The 15,608-nt window shown below is 40.5% G+C and overlaps 2 long non-coding RNA genes across 2 annotated transcripts in view; both read left to right on the top strand.

Moving 5' to 3' along the window:
- Positions 1–357, top strand: part of LOC126994613 (uncharacterized) — a 5,687-nt gene extending 5,330 nt beyond the window's left edge. The window contains exon 5 of the long non-coding RNA XR_007749348.1: positions 182–357. This is a non-coding gene — a long non-coding RNA (uncharacterized LOC126994613). The remainder of the gene's footprint in view (positions 1–181) is intronic.
- A 156-nt stretch (positions 358–513) lies between these two features.
- On the top strand, positions 514–3,658 carry LOC126994614 (uncharacterized). The gene is made up of 4 exons (XR_007749349.1): positions 514–711; positions 932–1,112; positions 2,397–2,479; positions 2,825–3,658. It is a non-coding gene; the product is annotated as an uncharacterized LOC126994614 (long non-coding RNA).
- The last annotated feature ends 11,950 nt before the right edge of the window (positions 3,659–15,608 follow it).

The following is a 15,608-nucleotide window of genomic DNA, read 5'->3' on the forward strand; positions in this document are numbered from 1 at the left end:
GAGGTTCAACACACAGCTCTTTTGGACAGAGTGGATTCAAAGGCTTTCCGTCTCATTAGATCCCCTCCTCTTATTACCTGTCTTCTACCTCTCAAATCTCGCCGCGATGTTGCCTCTCTCTCAATTTTCTATCGCTATTTTCATGCTAACTGCAATACTTTTGTAATGTGTCTTTCAACAGAAATGTTGGAGGATGTCCCTTCGTACCAAGATGAAAAACATTCGAGTGCCACTAACATCACACAACACTGTGAAAATTCTTAAAGAAAAATTTGGCTGTCCAGTAACAGGAGGTCGGAAAAGTACGGCATTGTCAGAAAAGGAAGAAGTTCAACCACGCAAGAAAAGGCAAAAGCTCAAGGTGTGGATTAAGAATTTTATCTTCTTAGTATTGTTTGCATAGTTATGACACCGGCTGCATATGTGCTTGCTGATGATGATGACGATATGTCTTAGAACTATCACTGAAGTTTTTCTGATAAAGTTATTTTTTTCCAGGTTGATTTCGAGGGACATGAAGATGATGAGGTGACTACACGCGCCCACATAGATGCACTGAATGCAGAATTGAGAAAAGGGTCACCTGATCTTGCAGTGATTGCTGTAAAAATGGACAGAACATTTGTCTACCGTTGGAAAAGGATCAACGATCAACGTTTGTCAGTGGCTGACATCATCTCAGAGTTTCCAGCCCTGAGGCGAAGAAATTTTGTGAGTTTTCAAAATCTTTGTTGTCTTTTTTCGATGTTAAGGGTTGTGCTATATGACGAGCTATGTTATTATCTGTCGCTGATGAATTCATTATTATTTATGAATAATTTTTATAACATATTTCAGTGAAAGCATCAGACATTTTATTCATATATATGGTGCAGAGGCCATGCACTTAACGACAAAAAAATACTATGTTTTTAACACCAAGATGTTTCAGCTTGCAGGGGAAGCTGAACGACATGGTATTTTGAAGCCCCTTGAAAACTCTTACCTCCAACTCCATACATCACTACTTGAGTTGATGAAGTATACCAAGTCCCGTTGCAAAGGTTACAAAGAGTACTTCTCAAAATACCAAGAGGACTTGGACAGCAGTCTGAATGAAGATAAAAGAATCGGTAAATATTTATTTCTTTCTTTAAAGGTGAACGTGGTAACAATAGTTATTATTTTTAAAGATAAAGGTGATAATTTTATTTGTCATTAATAGGTGGTCAGTAGAATTATGTCACAATCACGTCAAAAAAATTATCTTTATATACTTGGTTATAGTGCCCAGACATACTAGTCGTAACTACTTTATCAAAGTTTTCTTTTTATTCTTTCGTTGAGTGTTTTTATTTCTATTGTGTCGGGAACTTTTTCCCAGTTGGGATACGACGAGTTAGTGTCTCCAGCTGTCCCTTCTCAGGCACTCCCTTTCAGCATATTCCGTTCCTTGCCTGCTCTCTCTCTCTCTCTCTCTCTCTCTCTCTCTCTCTCTCTCTCTCTCTCTCTCTCTCTCTCTCTCTCTCTCTCTCTCTCTCTCTCTCTCTCTCTCTCTCTCTCTCTCTCTCTCTCTCTCTCTCTCTCTCTCTCTCTCTCTCTCTCTAACTCTCTCTCTCTCTCTCTCTCTCTCTCTCTCTCTCTCTCTCTCTCTCTCTCTCTCTCTCTCTCTCTCTCTCTCTCTCTCTTCCTCTCTCTCTCTCTCTCTCTCTCTCTCTCTCTCTCTCTCTCTCTCTCTCTCTCTCTCTCTCTCTCTCTCAAGTTATCCTTATTCATTATTATCACGTGTCCATACCAACTCTACGAGATTCACTTAAACATTTCAACAACTTGATAATCTCCACTGCTGTTCCACTCGTAAGAAAAATCCACTTTCTGCTGTGACCTCTTACCTTTTTTGAATAATAAGGTTTAATGATTCATGGTAAATATGTTTGCAGTTGGCTTAGATAGTTTTTAGTCATTGTTCTATTACCACCCATGACCTACACAAGAATACACAAGGATGAAAGGAGACTACAAGTTGCCGGTCGGCCTATATATACACATGACGGCTCCTAATGGTGAATCATTCATCATATTCCCATCCATAAATTTATCTAATCTCCACTTGGACTTCAGCTGTGTTCAAAAGATTTAAATTGCTACTGTTTTTAGTTAGTTTACATCACTCATCAACCGCCCTATTGTAAACCAAGCTGAACCTATTTCCTAGCTGAGCCCAAAACTATCTAGGATATACCAATTACAACGTGTCCTAACATCTGTTTTTATTATCAGAACTTTATATTCTCTATTAATGCCCGTAACACACAGTAAAATTTATTCAAACACTCAGCCCCTTTAAAACTATCACAAAACCTCTTTTACCGTTTACCATTTAGTATTATTGTATTTATTTACGATTAACTTCACAGAATGTGGCCTGCAGTTTGCTGTGCAACTTCTGCCATCGCTTTTTAGAGAGGATGCGACGTATCTACTCGCTGATTCGAATGAGGTAATTTACTGTATTTTTATACATTGTATTTATGGTATGCAACTATTACTAAGAATATATTTCATCAGCTGCCTTAAAATAAAAAAATTCTCCTGCTTTTTCTGTGCATGTGATGTCAACAGAACGTATCATACGGCAATGGCTTTTTCCGACAAAAACGAATTCTGCTAAGTCAGAAAAGGATCGAAGATTATATTTGTTTTCTCCTACTGGGCATTGTGCCAGTATAGGTGGCAAACAAGTTCATTAATTTCATAGTTGCTATTATACTTAAGTGACTCGCTAAACAAACTTTTCCCGCTCTCTTTGGTTCAGTCGTTTGACATAGATGGTCCTTCTTTCCAGAATATCAAATCTCCAGCTCCAGTTCTTACCTGTGAAGGAGGCGAATACCAGCTTCACATCAACGGGGCACCTCTTCTGGCAACAAAATCATCAAAGTTTACAAATGCTTTGGAAGCTCTGTTTCAGTCATATTGGGTATTTTCGTTGGAATACCCGAAGGAAATAGAAAAGACGTTACTGTTCTTAGAGTCATACATATTTCAACACAATACTAAACTACCTGCATGTGTCTCTACTTGGTCAAAAAAGATTGGTATGAAGTTATAATTTTCTTCATTAACTTATAAAAGACTGAATTTACTTTATCAATGCCATACATGACTGATGATTGGCGTTATTTTTTTTTTTTTTTTTTTTTTTTAAGATAACCGAGTGCCATAGGAACAGGGTCAGGGATGTGTCAGAGGGCATGAGAGAAATTCACTTTCTTTTCGGTATCCAATATCAAACCTTTAACACTGCCCGACAGAAATCCTTTGTGTTTCAAAGTTTTCTACATATGTTATTGCAAATTTACTAAAAGAACTCTTCTTTCAATAGTAATTAAGCATGTAACTTGTCTTACTCACCGTTGTCTATTTTATGGTTTTTAGAATAGCAAATTTATTTCAAGGACATGTTCTTTTCAGAGTAATTAAGAATATCATATTTTTTTCTTTTATTTAGAAGCTCTACGTTTAAAGACAAAGAACACTTTACTTTACATTTTTGTCATGCTCAGCCGCAAATGTAGAACTTATCTCTCATTGGCTCATATAGGTTAAATAAATGCTATGTGGTTATATGGCATTGATTTTCACGTATAAATTTGTTTTCATGAAAATGATATGTAAGAAGGGGAAAAAATTATATATATATATATATATATATATATATATATATATATATATATATATATAGATATATATATATATATATATATATGTGTGTTACATGTGCCTGATATCTATGATTTGATTGCTGTGCCTTCTACTAATTTTCAAATAGCCATAAAAAGTATGTACACCAATATTCCTAGAATACCGGGTGAAAGAGTATATATATATATATATATATATATATATATATATATATATATATATATATATATATATATATATATATATATATATATATATTTTTTTTTTTTTTGGTGTCTTCATGTCATCTGTATACTGCGTGTAGCTGTGTACAACTTTAATCTATTTTCTATATTTTTATGCCTTATAATTATACTTATAAACGTCTGTAGAAATTATAATAAACTTTTCAACTGAAGTCCTCTTGTGATACCTAATCTGTAGCCATATATAAGGGTATAATGGATTAAGGTACGATGGTATATATATAGCCTAGAATACCCTGCAGCAGGGTATCTTTTGCCTTGGATATACCCCGATGTAAAGGTATTGTAAATATATGTTATACCCTTCATAGGGGTATTGTGTTAAGGGTATATCACATTTCTAAAATACCCCAATAGGGTCTACTATTTCGAACAACAGATATACCCTATGTCTACCCTTTTTATACCTTTAATTTTTTACAGTGTAGGAGTAAATATCATAAACTTTCCTTGCAATTGCAGTCATTTCCTCTTTATAGGAGTATATATCATAAACTTTCCTTGCAATTGCAGTCATTTCCTCTTTATAGGAGTATATATCATAAACTTTCCTTGCAATTGCAGTCATTTCCTCTTTATAGGAGTAAATATCATACCAGAGCTGCTGAATTTTTTTCTAACATAGTGTAGGGTACAGGAGGATCTTTAAAAATCCTCTCTCTGTCTCTCTCGATAAAATAGGGACTCCTTTATGGTGCGATAATACGCAGCATTATAGGCCAAGATGTCTATAAGTAGCATTATATCCCAAACGGACACATTTCCTAGAACATTCTCCTCAAAATGTTAACAACAGTATAATTTGCGCGCTTTATTATTCCATTTCCATTTGTATGGTAAGCCGTTATTCGCGTGTCGCACAGGTAGCTTCTAATTTATCTCCTGCATCACGGAATTAACGAACTCTGAACCTTGACCTGTAACAACTGTCTGAGGAACACCGTGTACACAAACAACATCCACGTACAACGCCCTTGCCATTTCGCGGGCTTCCTTACTCCGTAAGGGTACTATAATCAAATACCTTTTAAAAACATCAACTATGGGCATTACGTATCGAACCCCATTGTCCGATACACCCATGGGACCCACAAGGTCCATGTGTATTCTTCCAAAAGGAGCGGTGACGTCTGGATATTGCCGCCAAGGAGCAGGGTGCAAGTTCCCAACTCACTTTTAAAACGACTACCATGACGCACTTCCTTACATAATTTTCTACATCCCTTTTCATTCCAGGCCAGAAAGCGAACTTTTTACACCGACATAACGTAACTTTGGTTCCTCCGTGCCCTGCAGTGGCGACGAATGAGCCAGAGTTATCGCCTTGGAAATACTTGGGGGGTAGAATCACCACCTTAGTGGCTTCTCCGTACGGACTCACTAAAACACATCATTTATTTCCACCTGTAACTCTAACAGGGGCGGCATCTCACATTATGCCCATCTTCAACACAATATAACACATTTTCCACCTGTACCTCTAACAGGGGCGGCATCTCACATTATGCCCATCTTCAACACAATATAACATAATTTCCACCTGTACCTCTAACAGGGGCGTCTTCAACACAATATAACACATTTTCCACCTGTACCTCTAACAGGGGCGGCATCTCACATTATGCCTTTTTTTCTCTGAGTCTTTGCTCAATTTTCATTCTTGGGGCTTCCTTCTTTTAGCAAACTTATATGTTGGCTGCTCATCATGCAGCTCACTAATATCCTGAATACTCCAGTCAAGTGTGTGGCCAATACACTCACTATTCAGGTCCATACATATCATATATTTTATTTTCTCATTTTTCGGCGCCTGTTTCTTTTTCTGCACTAGTGCAATACCTTGCCCCTCATTATCCACGTGTTCCACGGTTTTTGTTGTTCCCCATCCACAAACATTATCGCGCGTGTCCTTATAATTCAATCTCAGTGTCCTGTGAGCCTTCATCCTTGATAAAAAAAATCTGCTACTATATTTTCCTTGCCAGGCAAATGATTGATTGTGAAACCATACTCACTCATGAGAGTCTGCCATCTAGCTATCCTGCCGTTGGGACTAGCTACCTGTAACAACCATACTAAAGGTCTGTGATCCGTGTGGATCTCAACAGGGTAACCCAGTATTAATGGGCGGTTTACGTGTAACCCATAAATTACAGTTAAAGCCTCTCGTTCAACTATACTGTACCGCTGTTCTGCCGTATTCAATTTCTCACAAAAAAATATACAGGTCTTAGTTTATCATCATTATCCTGTTATTGTAATACTCCACCAGTATTGTAGTAGGACGCGTAGAGTGACTGTACCAAGCATTCTATCCTTAAGGGTTGAGAACGCAATTTTTGTTTCATCCGTCCATATGAGTGGAGATTTATTTTATTTTTATTTATTCTTTTAGTGTACCTTTCTTCTTTTTGTAAATCTTTAGAAAAGGAGCAACAATTTGTGAATAATTTGCAATAAATTTGCGATAATAATTAGTCAATCCAAGAAATGACTGTAAATCATGAACAGTTTGAGGGGCCGGGACGTTTTGTATGGCCTCCAGCTTGCTAGACTGAGGTCTTATTCCCTCTGAGCGGATGGCATGGCCCAGGTAATCTACTTTGTCCTTAAAAAAGTTACACTTCTCCATCTTAAGAGTCAGTTTGGCTTCCTTTAAGCGATCCAGAATTTGTTCTAAGTTATCTGCGTGATTAGAAAATATATCGCCCAGGATAATTATGTCATCAAGGTACACCTGAGCCTTGTTACCTAATAGTCCTGTAAGGACAGTGCTTATTATTTTCTTGCAGCAGGACGGGGCTGTTTTAAGGCCAAAGGGGAGGGAAGTAAATTCCCAATGTCCTGCTGGAGAAGAAAATGCCGTCTTCTCTCTGCTGATTTCATCTAGGGGGATTTGATGGTAACCCTGTTTCAAGTCTAGGCATGAAAAAAAACTTACTATCTCCCAATTGATTGAGTATGGTAATTATATTAGGGAGTGGGTACCGGTCGTCCCGTAGTGTCTTGTTAAGTGCCCGGAAGTCCAGACAAAGTCGTAGTACTCCATGTTTTTTTGCACTGGGATAAGTGGGGCATTATAGGGTGATCGCGAAGGGCGAATCACACCCTGTTGCTGGAGCGATATAAGTTGTTCATTTACTCTGTCATGATAACTGATAAGAATGTTATATGGACGCCTGTACACTACTTCATCAGTGTTTTGCTTGATGGTGCTTAAAAAAATAGGGCGTTACTGTTAATGGTTCTTGTTCTGTGGAAAACACTGTTATATATTTATCTATTAAGGACTTTAAAACCTGATTCTCTCTCTTCACTTGGGAATTTAGCGTCAACAATTTGATAGAGGCTTTTCTTCCTTACTTCAAGCTCTGCGGGCTTCAAGTCTGTTTTAGCTGTGTCAGCGGTCTGTACACTAGATACTTGTGGCAGATCAGCGTATAGCTCATGAGTGACAGGCTTCACAAATCCTAACGTTGTATTATCATCTATCTTTACACTCACTTTCAATATTCAAATACGGCACAGTGACATAAGATCTTTGATTGTCAGATGAAGGGGTTAACTTAACTATCCCTGAGCACAAGACTCTAGCCTGAGGAGTACTAACACAAGGCTCAAATAAAGCTTCACTTGCCTGTAGTTGCGTCACTAGCGTTATGTAACCTGCAACAGATGCATGCAGTTGCAAAGGTTCAGCTGCTTGGAAACGTACGGCCTTATTTTCAGTGAGACATTCTTCATTTCCATCTACATTTAGCTAAGATGCCGACCCGAGAGGTGTCTTGATAACTCCTCGAACCTCTTTCTTCTCAATTTCTGCAACATTCGCGGTCTTCGCTCTAATTTTCATTCTGTGGAACATCATCTCTCCTCCTCTAAACCTCACCTTCTCTTCCTTACCGAAACACAGGTTTCTGAGGCTACTGACAGCAATCTCTACTCTGTTCCCTCCTACTATCTCTATCCTAAATTTCAATCCAAAGCTGGATGTTGCGCCTACGTGCGCAACGACATCACTTGCTCTCGTGCCCACGACCTTGACTCTTCTGAATTTTCCACCATCTGGTTAAGACTTCACTGTCATTCTATTACTAAATACATCTGTGCTGTTTATCTCTCACCTAACTCTACCAACTATGTAAAATTCTTTGACTATTTGAATTCTAAAGTGGAGCACATCTTGACCCACTCTCCCTTCGCTGAAATCTCCATCCTAGGAGATTTCAATGTTCACCACCAGCTTTGGCTTTCATCCTCTATCACTGACCATCCTGGTGAACAAGCCTACAACTTGTCTATCCTCAACGACCTAGAGCAGTTGGTCCAGCACCCTACACGTATTCCTGACCGTCTTGGAGATCGGCCCAACATTCTAGACCTCTTCCTTACCTCAAACCCTTCTGCTTATTCTGTCAAACTGTTCTCTCCGTTGGGCTCCTCCGATCACAATCTTATTTCTGCATCCTGTCCTATCGCTCCTGTACATCCTCTGGACCCACCGAAGAGGCGATGCTTCTGGCATTTTGCTTCAGCTTGGTGGGACGACCTGAGGATGTACTTTTCCGATTTCCCGTGGAATGATTATTGCTTCCAGGATAGAGACCCTCTGTGTGCTCAGCGCATCACAGAGGTGATTGTCTCTGGAATGGAGGCATACATTCCTCGTTCTTCCTCTACTCCTCACGCTAAAAAGCCTTGGTTTAATCACGCTTGTTCTCGTGCTGTCAATGATAGAGAGGTAGCTCACAAAAGATACCAGAGCCTTCAAACTAATGCTAATTATGAACTTTACATTCCTGCCCGAAATCGTGCCAAATCTATTCTCCGACTAACCAAAATTCTTTCATTAATAGAAAATGTCAAAACCTTGCTTTCTCTAACTCTTCCCGTGACTTCTGGCATCTAGCCAAAACATCTCCTCCAACTTCACTTCTTCATCTTTCCTCCACTCCTCAGTCCTGACGGCAACACTGCCGTCTCATCTATCTCTAAGGCTGAACTCTTCTCTCAAACTTTTCTAAAACTCCACTCTGGACGATTCTGGGCATATTCCTCCTACTCATCCCCCTCTGACTCCTTTATGCCTGTTATAAAGATTCTTCAAATGATGTTTTCTATGCCCTCTGGCCTCAATCCTCAGAAGGCTTATGGACCTGATGGAGTGCCTCCTATTGTCCTTAAAAACTGTGCCTCCGTGCTGTCACCCTGCCTGGTCAAACTCTTTCGCCTCTGCCTGTCAACATCTACCTTTCCTTCTTGCTGGAAGTATGCCTTCACACAGCCTGTACCTAAGAAGGGTGACCGCTCCAATCCCTCAAACTACCGTCCTATTGCTTTACTTTCTTGTCTATCTAAAGCTTTTGAATCAATCCTTAACCGTAAGATTCAAAAGCACCTTTCCACTTCTGACCTTCTATCTGATCGCCAGTATGGGTTCCGCAAGGGCGTTCTACTGGTGATCTCCTAGCCTTCTTAACTGACTCTTGGTCATCCTCTCTTAGCCGTTTCGGTGAAACTTTTGCTATTGCGCTGGACATATCAAAAGCTTTTGATAGGGTCTGGCACAAATCTTTGCTTTCTAAACTACCCTCCTACGGTTTCTATCCTTCTCTCTGTACCTTTATCTCCAGTTTCCTTTCTGACTGGTCTATTTCTGCCGTGGTAGACGGTCACTGTTCTTCCCGGAAATCTATTAACAGTGGTGTCGCACAGGGTTCTGTCCTATCTCCCACTCTTTGTCTGTTGTTCATTGATGATCTTCTTTCCAAAACGAACTGTCCTATCCATTCCTACGCCGATGATTCCACTCTGCATTATTCAACTTCTTTTAATAGAAGACCCACCCTTCAGGAACTTAACGACTCAAGGCTGGAGGCTGCAGAACGCTTAGCCTCAGACCTTACTATTATTTCCGATTGGGGCAAGAAGAACCTGGTGTCCTTCAACGCCTCACAAACACAGTTTCTCCACCTATCCACTCGACACAATCTTCCAAACAACTATCCCCTATTCTTTGACAACACCCAGCTATCACCTTCCTCAACACTAAACATCCTCGGTCTATCCTTAACTCAAAATCTCAACTGGAAACTTCATATCTCATCTCTTACTAAATCAGCTTCCTCGAGGCTGGGCGTTCTGTACCGTCTCCGCCAGTTCTCCCCTGCACAGTTGCTGTCCATATACAGGGGCCTTGTCCGCCCTCGTATGGAGTATGCATCTCATGTGGGGGCTCCACTCACACAGCTCTTCTGGACAGAGTGGAGGCAAAGGCTCTTCGTCTCATCAGCTCTCCTCCTCATACTGATAGTCTTCTACCTCTTAAATTCCGCCGCAATGTTGCCTCTCTTTCTATCTTCTATCGATATTTCCACGCTGACTGCTCTTCTGAACTTGCTAACTGCATGCCTCCCCCTCCCATGGCCCCTGCTGCACTCGACTTTCTACTCATGCTCATCCCTATACTGTCCAAACCCCTTATGCAAGAGTTAACCAGCATCTTCACTCTTTCATCCCTCACGCTGGTAAACTCTGGAACAATCTTCCTTCATCTGTATTTCCTCCTGCCTACGACTTGAACTCTTTCAAGAGGAGGGTATCAGGACACCTCTCCTCCCGAAACTGACTTATCTTTCGGCCACCTCTTTGGATTCTTTTTAGGAGCAGCGAGTAGCGGGCTTTTTTTTTTTATTAATGTTTACTTTTTTGTGCCCTTGAGCTGTCTCCTTTGCTGTAAAAAAAAAAAAAAAAAAAAAAATAAGACATATTTTTCCTGGTATAATGGGTTGTATTGGCATGGTTTCCCTTTATCTAATCAGTTTTCAGCTTCGTTTCTTTTGTTCCTTATTTAGTTGCCATGTTTTAAAACTTATCTCGTGTTGCATGAAAAATCAGTACTCAACACAATAGGGGTCGGCGAATCTGCATCGCGTGTTATCAATAACTCTTGGAAACTTCTTTTTCCTTCCATATTAACTTGTCTTTTACTGTCATTTTCAATATGGTATCTTTGCACAGAGACAATATTCACGGGTTTCGCTTCACATTCATTTACTGCGAGCTCTAATTCTTTAATAAATTCATCCGTTAAAAACTGACACACGCTCCTGTTTCTAGGAGTGCTGTTACTTTTGCATATGTATTATCATGAGTAGTGCGATCTGCCTACCAATGTTACTCTTGAGTCATGTTGATTATAGCCTTCTTTTCATTATTTTTAAGGTCACTCCCTTGTTCGTTATAGCCTTCTTTTCCTTATATTTATGTGAGGCGGTCACTCCCTTCTTCGTTATAGCCTTCATCTTATTATATTAAAGGTTACTCCCTTGTTCGTTATAGCTTTCATCTTATTATATTAAAGGTTACTCCCTTGTTCGTTATAGCCTTCATCTTATTATATTAAAGGTTACTCCCTTGTTCGTTATAGCCTTCACCTTATTATATTAAAGGTTACTCCCTTGTTCGTTATAGCCTTCACCTTATTATATTAAAGGTTACTCCCTTGTTCGTTATAGCCTTCATCTTATTATATTAAAGGTTACTCCCTTGTTCGTTATAGCCTTCACCTTATTATATTAAAGGTTACTCCCTGTTTTGTTCTTCGCTCATTTTCCGTTTTTTCCACTGCAAGTGTGCATATTTATTTATTTATTTATTTATTTTCATTTGTTTATTTAATGTTATTTGTGGTAGATAACTGAGGGGGGCACTACCCTGGCCTCCTCTTCCTCTGATTCTCTTACTTCACACATTTATCTTAATACTTCACACTATTGTCCATATGCTTCATTTTTTTTTTTTCATTCATGACTTTTTATCCATAGCTCACACTTTTCTTAGTATTTCACATTTTTTCTAGATCATACTCTACACTTCCTACCTGGGGGACGCGGGTTAGGCCTTTATAAAGTCACTCTATGGCTGCATGCCCGCCGCGGCACACCACCACCCTGTGAGGCGTAGAGCCCCGTGCTCCCCTCCATCCTGGGGTAACAATCCTAAAACAAACAAACCTGAGAGGCAGGACGCTGCCGCTGCCTGTCACCTGACACCCTCTCACTGATGAATGGATCGCGGCGCGGGTGGAGAGACTGCCCATCCCTTTCCACTCCGCCCGGGAAGGAACTCATGAATTCTCGGTTGAGTCGCGTGTGCTACCCATTGCACTACAGAACAACAGTGGTTGGCCAGAGTTTCCATTACCATATCGTCAAAGTCCATGTCCTCCGGAAGAACCATTAATTATATAATTAAATCGTCACTATTATTTCCGCCACTTAAAACGAGCAAAGCTTAATGAAAATAAGAGGCGTTTTCTCGTCAGAGTAAATTAAACAAAAGCACTGTAAGCACATGTCCCTATTTATCCCTATACCGCTGCCGCCAGTTTTGGACCCTTCTTTTCTTGTATTAAATCAACTCTTTTATCACTCATTAATTAATCCATAAATGATCTCACCGTCTCGTATCCCTGGTAACGTGATCCGGCTTAAGTTGTTATTGGAGACTGGTGTTCGGGGATAAACAAGGGAAAAAGAAAATATACATTTATTTAAAATTGAATGAAAGTAATTGCCTTACGCAATATTCTATGCTCAGACGATCATAACGCTGGCATATTCAGCAATGGATACAACATATGACAAACGACATGTCTTTAAACATAATACTACAATTTGTGCTCAGTTGTTGCCAATAATAATAACACTCGTCATTCCATAAGCAGTGGTTTGTTTCTCTCTGCTTACATCACAATATTTAAATACTCTCCTCACATCCTGATAACACATTCCTATAGTATAATCTACTACAATTTCACGGAAGCACCAAATTATACCACACCCAGTGCTTTCTACCTTTGCTTTACATCGCAAACAAATAATCACAATCCTGTCCCACTCACAATCCTACTTCACATCTCCTACATTATAATCTCCAGGACAATACAGTCGGTTTCCCTTAGATTCTCGAATTTCTACTCACGATTAAGATCACAACAGCCACTCTCAGCTGAGTGAGTAGCAAGTCTGCTTGAAGCGAGTGCAAGGCTCGGTCTGCCCATATCACTGTTGTCTAGGTCACATTTTTCCTTGCTTGAGGCGGAACTACATCTTTGACACGCCTTCATTTTCTACATAACCAGTAGCCAATACTTCCTGTCAACAACCATTGGCTCGCTCATTATGTTATATTGTTTTCTTCTCCTACTATTTGTTATTTCACTCTTAAGACACTCCCACAGTGACTTCTCTTTTCAGTTATTCGCTTATAGCATTTCGTCACACCGCACGTGACATGTTAGAGTCCTCTTGAATGGTTATCCACACTTCCTGACCACGCCTACTGGGTATCTGCTTTCTGTATGTGGGTCTGGGTATTTTCCATAACCTGTCAGTAGTGTTAGTGCTTATCAGATGTTTACAACTTTGTATATCTGACTAATTGCTTTCCTTCCCTCTCCTATCATATTTACAATTCTTGTCTCCATATCTCCACTCGGTATTTGCCTCTGATTGGGGTCACTATTAATTAGCTGTGCTGCTATGGTCGTCTTCTGTTTGTCCATATTCTGGGTCCCAACACAACCCACTAGGACCAAAACAAACAACTCACTAGAACCCAAACAAACAACTCACTAGGACCAAAACAAACAACTCACTAGAACCCAAACAAACAACCCACTAGGACCAAAACAAACAACTCACTAGAACCCAAACAAACAACCCACTAGGACCAAAACAAACAACCCACTAGAACCAAAACAAACAACCCACTAGGACCAAAACAAACAACCCACTAGGACCAAAACAAACAACTCACTAGAACCCAAACAAACAACCCACTAGGACCAAAACAAACAACTCACTAGAACCCAAACAAACAACCCACTAGGACCAAAACAAACAACTCACTAGAACCCAAACAAACAACCCACTAGGACCAAAACAAACAACTCACTAGAACCCAAACAAACAACTCACTAGGACCAAAACAAACAACCCACTAGGACCAAAACAAACAACTCACTAGAACCCAAACAAACAACCCACTAGGACCAAAACAAACAACTCACTAGAACCCAAACAAACAACCCACTAGGACCAAAACAAACAACTCACTAGAACCCAAACAAACAACTCACTAGGACCAAAACAAACAACCCACTAGGACCAAAACAAACAACTCACTAGAACCCAAACAAACAACCCACTAGGACCAAAACAAACAACCCACTAGAACCAAAACAAACAACCCACTAGGACCAAAACAAACAACCCACTAGGACCAAAACAAACAACCCACTAGGACCAAAACAAACAACTCACTAGAACCCAAACAAACAACCCACTAGAACCAAAACAAACAACTCACTAGAACCAAAACAAACAACCCACTAGGACCAAAACAAACAACCCACTAGAACCAAAACAAACAACTCACTCAGTTCAAAACAACAGAATCAAAACATCCTTAGAATCAAGAAAACCAAGAAAATTCAACCAAGCCAGCAGCAGCAGCAACATTATTTATACATTCATCCACGAGCTTCATGACATTTTTCTTCGTCCCCGCGCTAATACGTCCCCGTCAGGCCGCCCGCCCCTCCGAAAAAAAATTACCCATAACCAGCAGCTGGCGAGGGTGTGGCGGAGGAGGAGGAAGGGAAAGAGAAGGAAGAAGGGGAGTGAACTCGTTGGCGGAAGTGGAAGAGGAGGAGGAAAGGGGAGAGGGAAATGGTGAAGTGGGGTTGAGGGTTGACAAAGGAAGAGAAAGGAGGAGGAGGAAGTAAAAGGGAAGGATATAGAGGGACAGAGGCGTAGGAGGAAAGGGAAGAAAGGGAAAATGTGAAGTGGAATTGTCGCTAAAGGAGGAAATGGAAGAGAAGGAAGAGAAGGACAAGGGAACTTGGCAACAGAGGAGATGGAAGATAAAGAGAGGAAGGACAGAAAGTGGCCTTAGCCAGGAATAAGGAGAGGAAATGAAGGAAAGAGAGGGTATGAACTTGATATGGAAGGAGTAGGCGGAGGTGAGAGATAGGAATAATAGGGTTGGAGGGAAACGGGAAGTGGGTTAGGAGAGAGCAGGAGCAAAGGGTAAGAAAGAGAAGAAAGGGAACAGCGGATTTGGTGACATAGGAAAGTGAGAGAGGACGGAAAGGGAGAGAGGAAGGGAGAGGGAGGTCGTCTACTTGCTGAAAAATAGGCGGAGTGAAAGGAAACGAATAGAAGAAGTGAGTTGAGCAACGGAGGAGGCGGAGGAGAAAGAATGGGAGGAGAATATGTAAAATGGGCGACGAAGGAGGAGACGGAGGGGAAAGAAAAGGGGAGAGAGGGCAGGTGGATTGACGTGTAGTAAAGAAAGAAGAGAAAGGGAAACGATGGTGTTGGTTGGGAGACGGAGAGGAAGGTGAAGGAGGAAGAAAGGAAAAAGTGTTTTCAGGTGACCTGACGGAGGGGAAAGAGAGGGAAGATAGGGTGTAAACTGGATAACTGAGGAAAGAAAGGGAAGAGAATGTGTGAACTGGGCGACGGAGGAAGTGGTGAAGGAGAAAGGAAGGAAAGATAGGGCAGGAGACTTAACGAAAGGAAGAGAAATGGAAAATTAAATGGTGCCTGGGTGACGGTGAAGGGAGGGGAGAAGAAAGAAAGAGGAAAAAAAAAAAGAACTGGGAGACGG

Source organism: Eriocheir sinensis, unplaced genomic scaffold (assembly GCF_024679095.1).
Source record: "Eriocheir sinensis breed Jianghai 21 unplaced genomic scaffold, ASM2467909v1 Scaffold833, whole genome shotgun sequence".
In the NCBI taxonomy this organism is placed as follows: domain Eukaryota; kingdom Metazoa; phylum Arthropoda; class Malacostraca; order Decapoda; family Varunidae; genus Eriocheir; species Eriocheir sinensis.